The sequence below is a fragment of the Salvelinus alpinus genome, chromosome 8, assembly GCF_045679555.1.
Source record: "Salvelinus alpinus chromosome 8, SLU_Salpinus.1, whole genome shotgun sequence".
Classification (NCBI taxonomy): Eukaryota; Metazoa; Chordata; class Actinopteri; order Salmoniformes; family Salmonidae; genus Salvelinus; species Salvelinus alpinus.
Window position 1 is genome coordinate 3,109,704 of NC_092093.1, and position 10,571 is coordinate 3,120,274.

At 40.4% G+C, this 10,571-nt stretch overlaps 1 protein-coding gene across 8 annotated transcripts in view; it reads right to left on the reverse strand.

Annotated features, from left to right (window-relative positions):
* Positions 1-9,029: 9,029 nt before the first annotated feature.
* Positions 9,030-10,571, reverse strand: part of sgk1 (serum/glucocorticoid regulated kinase 1) — a 94,531-nt gene continuing 92,989 nt past the window's right edge. For all 8 annotated transcript variants that reach the window (XM_071412426.1, XM_071412424.1, XM_071412428.1 and 5 more), the window contains one exon: positions 9,030-10,571. This exon is cut by the window's right edge and continues 1,618 nt beyond it. The gene's annotated coding sequence lies outside the window, so the exon portion shown is untranslated.

The following is a 10,571-nucleotide window of genomic DNA, read 5'->3' on the forward strand; positions in this document are numbered from 1 at the left end:
TAATGTTGTGTTTTGTTTGTGATGTCAAAAGAGGATCCTCGTCCCAGAGATTTGGTTGGTGCGTCAAACCCCTAAATTCAGATAAGCAAAAAGGTGTGACGGGTCCGCACTCCAAAAGATGTCGCATAAAGCTTCCTTTTCAGATGTTATTTTTTATTTTCACTGCATCAGGGACAGTGTACCGAGACAGGTATGTTTGTGATATCTAGGGTAGTGAGGTCTGCACAACGCATCACCGGGGGCAAACTACCTGCCCTCCAGGACACCTACACCACCCGATGTCACAGGATGGCCAAAAAGATCATCAAGGACATCCCACCCGAGGACCTGCCTGTTCACCCCGCTACCATCCAGAAGGCGAGGTCAGTACAGGTGCATCAAAGCTGGGACCCAGAGACTGAAAAACAGCTTCTATCTCAAGGCCATCAAACTGTTCAATAGCCATCACTAGCACATTAGAGGCTGCTGCCCTATATACACAGACTTGAAATCACTGGCCCCTTTAATAAATGGAACACTAGTCACTTTAATAATGTTTACATACTGTATCTTAGTCTATGTATTACTCATCTCATATGTATATACTGTATTCTCTCCTATTCTACTGTGTCTTAGTCTATGTATTACTCATCTCATATATATATACTGTATTCTATACTATTCTACTGTATCTTAGTCTATGTATTACTCATCTCATATGTATATACTGTATTCTATACTATTCTACTGTATCTTAGTCTATGCATTACTCATCTCATATGTATATACTGTATTCTATTCTATTCTACTGTATCTTAGTCCATTCCTCTCTGACATCGCTCATCCATATATGTATATATTCTTCATTCCATTCCTTTACCTATATTTGTGTGTATTGTGTGTATTGTTGTGTAATTTGTTAGATATTACTTGTTATATATTACTGCACTGTCGAAGCTAGAAACACAAGCATTTCGCATCTGCTAAAGGCGTGTATGTGACCAATAAGATGTGATTTGATTTGAACAGGGCTAACTTGAACTATGCTGTCCTGGCTCAGATATGTTCAACTCCCAGCACAGTTCCAACAACGATGTCGGATGACTAATAATTAACCAGCACAGCACAACTTGTGTCACGCCCTGGCCTTAGTATTCTTTGTTTTCGTTATTATTTTAGTTAGGTCAGGGTGTGACATGGGGTATGTTTGTGTTTTGGGTGTTTTATATGGTAAAGGGGGTGTTGGGTGTAGTGTATGGGTTTGTGTTGAGTGTATGTGTCTAGGTATGTCTATGGTTGAGTGTAGGTGTTTAGAAAAGTCTATGGTTGCCTGATTTGGTTCTCAATCAAAGACAGCTGGTTATTGTTGTCTCTGATTGGGAGCCATATTTAAGGTAGCCATAGGCTTTAGGTATTTGTGGGTAATTGTCTATGTAGAACGTTTGTTGCTTGTCTGTGCACTTACGTTATTTAGCTTCACGGTTGTTTGTTGTTTTTTGTTAGTTTGTTAAAGTGTTTCGTGTCGTGTTCATTCATCTTCATTAATAAAGAGAAGATGTATCAATATCCCGCTGCGCCTTGGTCCGTCTCTCCACACGACCGTGACAACTTGGTTGACCCTATACTATAAATTAGGCATTAGGGTCTTACCAGTCAGCAATAGTTGTGTGAGAAATGGAACAACTTCTAGGAAAAAAAGGTTTGCAAAATTCCAGTAACTCAGACAATTGTAAATACTATTAGAGCAGGGCGCTGGAGAGATACGGTCCTGTAGGTTTTAACTCCAACCCTGTTCCTGGAGAGATACCCTCCTGTAGGTTTTAACTCCAACCCTGTTCCTGGAGAGAAACCCTCCTGTAGGTTGTAACTTCAACCCTGTTCCTGGAGAGATACCCTCCTGTAGGTTTAAACTCCAACCCTGTTCCTGGAGAGAGACCCTCCTGTAGGTTTTAACTTCAACCCTGTTCCTGGAGAGATACCCTCCTGTAGGTTTTAACTCCAACCCTGTTCCTGGAGAGATACCCTCCTGTAGGTTTTAACTCCAACCCTGTTCCTGGAGAGATACCCTCCTGTAGGGTTTAACTCCAACCCTGTTCCTGGAGAGAAACCCTCCTGGAGGTTTTAACTCTAACCCTGTTCCTGGAGAGATACCCTCCTGTAGGTTTTAACTCCAACCCTGTTCCTGGAGAGATACCCTCCTGTAGGATTTAACTCCAACCCTGTTCCTGGAGAGATACCCTCCTGTAGGTTTTAACTCTAACCCTGTTCCTGGAGAGATCCCCTCCTGTAGGTTTTAACTCCAACCCTGTTCCTGGAGAGAGACCCTCCTGGAGGTTTTAACTCCAACCCTGTTCCTGGAGAGATTCCCTCCTGTAGGTTTTAACTCCAACCCTGTTCCTGGAGAGAGATACCCTCCTGGAGGTTTTAACTCCAACCCTGTTCCTGGAGAGAGACCCTCCTGTAGGTTTTAACACCAACCCTGTTCCTGGAGAGAAACCCTCCTGTAGGTTTTAACTCCAACCTTGTTCCTGGAAAGATACCCTCCTGTAGGTTTTAACTTCAACCCTGTTCCTGGAGAGAGACCCTCCTGTAGGTTTTAACACCAACCCTGTTCCTGGAGAGATACCCTCCTGTAGGTTCTAACTCCAACCCTGTTCCTGGAGAGAGACCCTCCTGTAGGTTTTAACTCCAACCTTGTTCCTGGAGATCTACCATTCTCTCACTATTCCATATATAACCTAGTTACTCTCACTATTCCCTATATAACCTAGTTACTCACTATTCCATATATAACCTAGTTTAATACTCTCACTATTCCATATATAACCTAGTTACTCACTATTCCCTATATAACCTAGTTACTCTCACTATTCCCTATATAACCTAGTTTAATACTCTCACTATTCCATATATAACCTAGTTACTCTCACTATTCCCTATATAACCTAGTTACTCTCACTATTGCATATATAACCTAGTTTAATACTCGCACTATTCCCTATATAACCTAGTTACTCACTATTCCCTATATAACCTAGTTACTCACTATTCCCTATATAACCTAGTTACTCTCACTATTCCATATATAACCTAGTTACTCTCACTATTCCCTATATAACCTAGTTACTCTCACTATTCCATATATAACCTAGTTTAATACTCTCACTATTCCCTATATAACCTAGTTACTCTCACTATTCCATATATAACCTAGTTACTCTCACTATTCCCTATATAACCTAGTTACTCTCACTATTCCCTATATAACCTAGTTACTCTCACTATTCCATATATAACCTAGTTACTCTCACTATTCCATATATAACCTAGTTACTCTCACTATTCCATATATAACCTAGTTACTCTCACTATTCCATATAAAACCTAGTTTAATACTCTCACTATTCCATATATAACCTAGTTACTCTCACTATTCCCTATATAACCTAGTTACTCTCACTATTCCATATATAACCTAGTTACTCTCACTATTCCCTATATAACCTAGTTACTCTCACTATTCCCTATATAACCTAGTTACTCTCACTATTCCATATATAACCTAGTTACTCTCACTATTCCATATATAACCTAGTTACTCTCACTATTCCATATATAACCTAGTTACTCTCACTATTCCATATATAACCTAGTTACTCTCACTATTCCCTATATAACCTAGTTACTCTCACTATTCCATATATAACCTAGTTACTCTCACTATTCCATATATAACCTAGTTACTCTCACTATTCCATATATAACCTAGTTACTCTCACTATTCCATATATAACCTAGTTACTCTCACTATTCCATATATAACCTAGTTACTCTCACTATTCCATATATAACCTAGTTACTCTCACTATTCCATATATAACCTAGTTACTCTCACTATTCCATATATAACCTAGTTACTCTCACTATTCCATGTATAACCTAGTTTAATACTCTCACTATTCCCTATATAACCTAGTTTAATACTCTCACTATTCCCTATATAACCTAGTTACTCTCACTATTCCATATATAACCTAGTTACTCTCACTATTCCCTATATAACCTAGTTACTCTCACTATTCCCTATATAACCTAGTTACTCTCACTATTCCATATATAACCTAGTTACTCTCACTATTCCATATATAACCTAGTTACTCTCACTATTCCATATATAACCTAGTTACTCTCACTATTCCATATATAACCTAGTTACTCTCACTATTCCATATATAACCTAGTTACTCTCACTATTCCCTATATAACCACTATTCCCTATATAACCTAGTTACTCTCACTATTCCATATATAACCTAGTTACTCTCACTATTCCCTATATAACCTAGTTACTCTCACTATTCCATATATAACCTAGTTACTCTCACTATTCCATATATAACCTAGTTACTCTCACTATTCCATATATAACCGAGTTACTCTCACTATTGCATATATAACCTAGTTACTCTCACTATTCCATATATAACCTAGTTTAATACTCTCACTATTCCATATATAACCTAGTTACTCTCACTATTCCCTATATAACCTAGTTACTCTCACTATTCCATATATAACCTAGTTTAATACTCTCACTATTCCATATATAACCTAGTTACTCACTATTCCCTATATAACCTAGTTACTCTCACTATTCCATATATAACCTAGTTTAATACTCTCACTATTCCATATATAACCTAGTTTAATACTCTCACTATTCCCTATATAACCTAGTTACTCACTATTCCCTATATAACCTAGTTACTCACTATTCCCTATATAACCTAGTTACTCTCACTATTCCCTATATAACCTAGTTACTCACTATTCCCTATATAACCTAGTTACTCACTATTCCCTATATAACCGAGTAACTCACTATTCCCTATATAACCTAGTTACTCTCACTATTCCCTATATAACCTAGTTTAATACTCTCACTATTCCATATATAACCTAGTTTAATACTCTCACTATTCCCTATATAAACTAGTTACTCACTATTCCCTATATAACCTAGTTACTCACTATTCCCTATATAACCTAGTTACTCTCACTATTCCCTATATAACCTAGTTACTCACTATTCCCTATATAACCTAGTTACTCACTATTCCCTATATAACCTAGTTACTCACTATTCCCTATATAACCTAGTTACTCTCACTATTCCCTATATAACCTAGTTTAATACTCTCACTATTCCATATATAACCTAGTTTAATACTCTCACTATTCCCTATATAACCTAGTTACTCACTATTCCCTATATAACCTAGTTACTCACTATTCCCTATATAACCTAGTTACTCACTATTCCCTATATAACCTAGTTACTCACTATTCCCTATATAACCTAGTTACTCTCACTATTCCATATATAACCTAGTTACTCTCACTATTCCCTATATAACCTAGTTACTCTCACTATTCCATATATAACCTAGTTTAATACTCTCACTATTCCCTATATAACCTAGTTACTCTCACTATTCCATATATAACCTAGTTACTCTCACTATTCCCTATATAACCTAGTTACTCTCACTATTCCCTATATAACCTAGTTACTCTCACTATTCCCTATATAACCTAGTTTAATACTCTCACTATTCCATATACAGTGGGGAGAACAAGTATTTGATACACTGCCGATTTTGCCGATTTTCCTACTTACAAAGCATGTAGAGGTCTGTAATTTTTATCATAGGTACACTTCAACTGTGAGAGACGGAATCTAAAACAAAAATCCCGAAAATCACATTGTATGATTTTTAAGTAATTAATTAGCATTTTATTGCATGACATAAGTATTTGATACATCAGAAAAGCAGAACTTAATATTTGGTACAGAATCCTTTGTTTGCAATTACAGAGATCATACGTTTCCTGTAGTTCTTGACCAGGTTTGCACACACTGCAGCAGGGATTTTGGCCCACTCCTCCATACAGACCTTCTCCAGATCCTTCAGGTTTCGGGGCTGTCGCTGGGCAATACGGACTTTCAGCTCCCTCCAAAGATTTTCTATTGGGTTCAGGTCTGGAGACTGGCTAGGCCACTCCAGGACCTTGAGATACTTCTTACGGAGCCACTCCTTAGTTGCCCTGGCTGTGTGTTTCGGGTCGTTGTCATGCTGGAAGACCCAGCCACGACCCATCATCAATGCTCTTACTGAGGGAAGGAGGTTGTTGGCTAAGATCTCGCAATACATGGCCCCATCCATCCTCCCCTCAATACGGTGCAGTCGTCCTGTCCCCTTTGCAGAAAAGCATCCCCAAAGAATGATGTTTCCACCTCCATGCTTCACGGTTGGGATGGTGTTCTTGGGGTTGTACTCATCCTTCTTCTTCCTCCAAACACGGCGAGTGGAGTTTAGACCAAAAAGCTCTATTTTTGAATCATCAGACCACATGACCTTCTCCCATTCCTCCTCTGGATCATCCAGATGGTCATTGGCAAACTTCAGACGGGCCTGGACATGCGCCTGCTTGAGCAGGGGGACCTTGTGTGCGCTGCAGGATTTTAATCCATGACGGCGTAGTGTGTTACTAATGGTTTTCTTTGAGACTGTGGTCCCAGCTCTCTTCAGGTCATTGACCAGGTCCTGCCGTGTAGTTCTGGGCTGATCCCTCACCTTCCTCATGATCATTGATGCCCCACGAGGTGAGATCTTGCATGGAGCCCCAGACCGAGGGTGATTGACCATCATCTTGAACTTCTTCTATTTTCTAATAATTGCGCCAACAGTTGTTGCCTTCTCACCAAGCTGCTTGCCTATTGTCCTGTAGCCCATCCCAGCCTTGTGCAGGTCTACAATTTTATCCCTGATGTCCTTACACAGCTCTCTGGTCTTGGCCATTGTGGAGAGGTTGGAGTCTGTTTGATTGAGTGTGTGGACAGGTGTCTTTTATACAGGTAACGAGTTCAAACAGGTGCAGTTAATACAGGTAATGAGTGGAGAACAGGAGGGCTTCTTAAAGAAAAACTAACAGGTCTGTGAGAGCTGGAATTCTTACTGGTTGGTAGGTGATCAAATACTTATGTCATGCAATAAAATGCAAATGAATTACTTAAAAATCATACAATGTGATTTTCTGGATTTTGTTTTAGATTCCGTCTCTCACAGTTGAAGTGTACCTATGATAAAAATTACAGACCTCTACATGCTTTGTAAGTAGGAAAACCTGCAAAATCGGCAGTGTATCAAATACTTGTTCTCCCCACTGTATAACCTGGTTACTCTCACTATTCCCTATATAACCTAGTTACTCTCACTATTCCATATATAACCTAGTTACTCTCACTATTCCCTATATAACCTAGTTACTCTCACTATTCCATATATAACCTAGTTACTCTCACTATTCCCTATATAACCTAGTTACTCTCACTATTCCATATATAACCTAGTTACTCTCACTATTCCTATTATATGGTAATATGTTAGTATGTTATGGGTAGGAGTTGTACCTGTCTGTTAATATGTTGGTATGTTATGGGTAGGAGTTGTACCTGTCTGTTAATATGTTAGTATGTTAGAGGTAGGAGTTGTATTGGTAATATGTTGGTATGTTAGAGGTAGGAGTTGTACCTGTCTGTTAATATGTTGGTATGTTAGAGGTAGGAGTTGTACCTGTCTGTTAATATGTTGGTATGTTAGAGGTAGGAGTTGTACCTGTCTGTTAATATGTTGGTATGTTAGAGGTAGGAGTTGTACCTGTCTGGTAATATGTTAGAGGTAGGAGTTGTACCTGTCTGTTAATATGTTGGTATGTTAGAGGTAGGAGTTGTACCTGTCTGTTAATATGTTGGTATGTTAGAGGTAGGAGTTGTACCTGTCTGTTAATATGTTGGTATGTTAGAGGTAGGAGTTGTACCTGTCTGTTAATATGTTGGTATGTTAGAGGTAGGAGTTGTACCTGTCTGGTAATATGTTAGAGGTAGGAGTTGTACCTGTCTGTTAATATGTTGGTATGTTAGAGGTAGGAGTTGTACCTGTCTGTTAATATGTTGGTATGTTAGAGGTAGGAGTTGTACCTGTCTGTTAATATGTTGGTATGTTAGAGGTAGGAGTTGTACCTGTCTGTTAATATGTTGGTATGTTATGGGTAGGAGTTGTACCGGTCTGTTAATATGTTGGTATGTTAGAGGTAGGAGTTGTACCTGCCTGGTAATATGTTAGTATGTTATGGGTAGGAGTTGTACCTGTCTGTTAATATGTTGGTATGTTAGAGGTAGGAGTTGTACCGGTCTGTTAATATGTTGGTATGTTAGAGGTAGGAGTTGTACCTGCCTGGTAATATGTTAGTATGTTATAGGTAGGAGTTGTACCTGTCTGGTAATATGTTGGTATGTTATGGGTAGGAGTTGTACCTGTCTGTTAATATGTTAGTATGTTAGAGGTAGGAGTTGTACCTGCCTGGTAATATGTTGGTATGTTATAGGTAGGAGTTGTACCTGTCTGTTAATATGTTGGTATGTTAGAGGTAGGAGTTGTACCTGTCTGTTAATATGTTGGTATGTTAGAGGTAGGAGTTGTACCTGTCTGGTAATATGTTAGTATGTTAGAGGTAGGAGTTGTACCTGTCTGTTAATATGTTGGTATGTTATGGTTAGGAGTTGTACCTGTCTGTTAATATGTTGGTATGTTATGGGTAGGAGTTGTACCTGCCTGGTAATATGTTAGTATGTTAGAAGTAGGAGTTGTTCCTGCCTGTTAATATGTTGGTATGTTAGAGGTAGGAGTTGTACCTGTCTGTTAATATGTTGGTATGTTATGGGTAGGAGTTGTTGGTGTTTGTGCTTGCAAAAGGATTGTGAGTTTAATTCCACCAATAGGCAAAACATATGAACGTCTGACTGTAAGCCTGTGCTAAAATGGCATTATAACCTGTGGTAGTGGAGGTGGTTGTGTACACTGGTGTGCTATGTTGGAATGACATAATTACCATGAGAACACACACACACACACACACACACACACACACACACACACACACACACGACAATACAATGTCACAAACGTCTAAGCTGCAGCACACCCCAATGACAGCACTCCTGATTTAATAATAGTACACTTTTTTTTTTTTAGATCACATAGATATTTATAACAACCATTTACAATAACATTTAACATGAATAGTTCCATACATTATTTAAGCATACCTGTTCCATATACATTAATACTAGTACACAAATAGACTCCAGATATACAAACAAACTTAAAACACTCAATATTAAAATGGAATGTTGAGTTCAGACAACGTTTAAGCATTATTACATCATCAAGAGGCGACTGGAAGACTAAGGGGGGGGGGGGGGGGGTAGCGATTAGGGGGTAGGGAGTAGGGGAGAGGGGGTAGGGAGTAGGGGAGAGGACGGATCTCAACACAACAATGCATTCTCTCCATCCATAATTGCATCCCAAATTACCTCTGACCCTGCTGCTGTTCTGTTCCACCTGGTGTCCCAGGTCTAAATCAGGCCCTGATTAGATGGGAATCACCCACCTGGTGTCCCAGGTCTAAATCAGGCCCTGATTAGAGGGGAATCACCCACCTGGTGTCCCAGGTCTAAATCAGGCCCTGATTAGAGGGGAATCACCCACCTGGTGTCCCAGGTCTAAATCAGGCCCTGATTAGAGGGGAATCACCCACCTGGTGTCCCAGGTCTAAATCAGGCCCTGATTAGAGGGGAATCACCCACCTGGTGTCCCAGGTCTAAATCAGGCCCTGATTAGAGGGGAATCACCCACCTGGTGTCCCAGGTCTAAATCAGTCCCTGATTAGAGGGGAATCACCCACCTGGTGTCCCAGGTCTAAATCAGGCCCTGATTAGAGGGGAATCACCCACCTGGTGTCCCAGGTCTAAATCAGGCCCTGATTAGAGGGGAATCACCCACCTGGTGTCCCAGGTCTAAATCAGGCCCTGATTAGAGGGGAATCACCCACCTGGTGTCCCAGGTCTAAATCAGGCCCTGATTAGAGGGGAATAAGTCGCTCTGGATAAGAGCGTCTGCTAAATGACTTAAATGTAATGTAAATGTAAATCACCCACCTGGTGTCCCAGGTCTAAATCAGTCCCTGATTAGAGGGGAATCACCCACCTGGTGTCCCAGGTCTAAATCAGTCCCTGATTAGAGGGGAATCACCCACCTGGTGTCCCAGGTCTAAATCAGTCCCTGATTAGAGGGGAATCACCCACCTGGTGTCCCAGGTCTCAATCAGTCCCTGATTAGAGGGGAATCACCCACCTGGTGTCCCAAGTCTAAATCAGTCCCTGATTAGAGGGGAATCACCCACCTGGTGTCCCAGGTCTAAATCAGGCCCTGATTAGAGGGGAATCACCCACCTGGTGTCCCAAGTCTAAATCAGGCCCTGATTAGAGGGGAATCACCCACCTGGTGTCCCAGGTCTAAATCAGTCCCTGATTAGAGGGGAATCACCCACCTGGTGTCCCAGGTCTAAATCAGGCCCTGATTAGAGGGGAATCACCCACCTGGTGTCCCAGGTCTAAATCAGTCCCTGATTAGAGGGGAATCACCCACCTGGTGTCCCAGGTCTAAATCAGTCCCTGTTGAGAGGGGAAC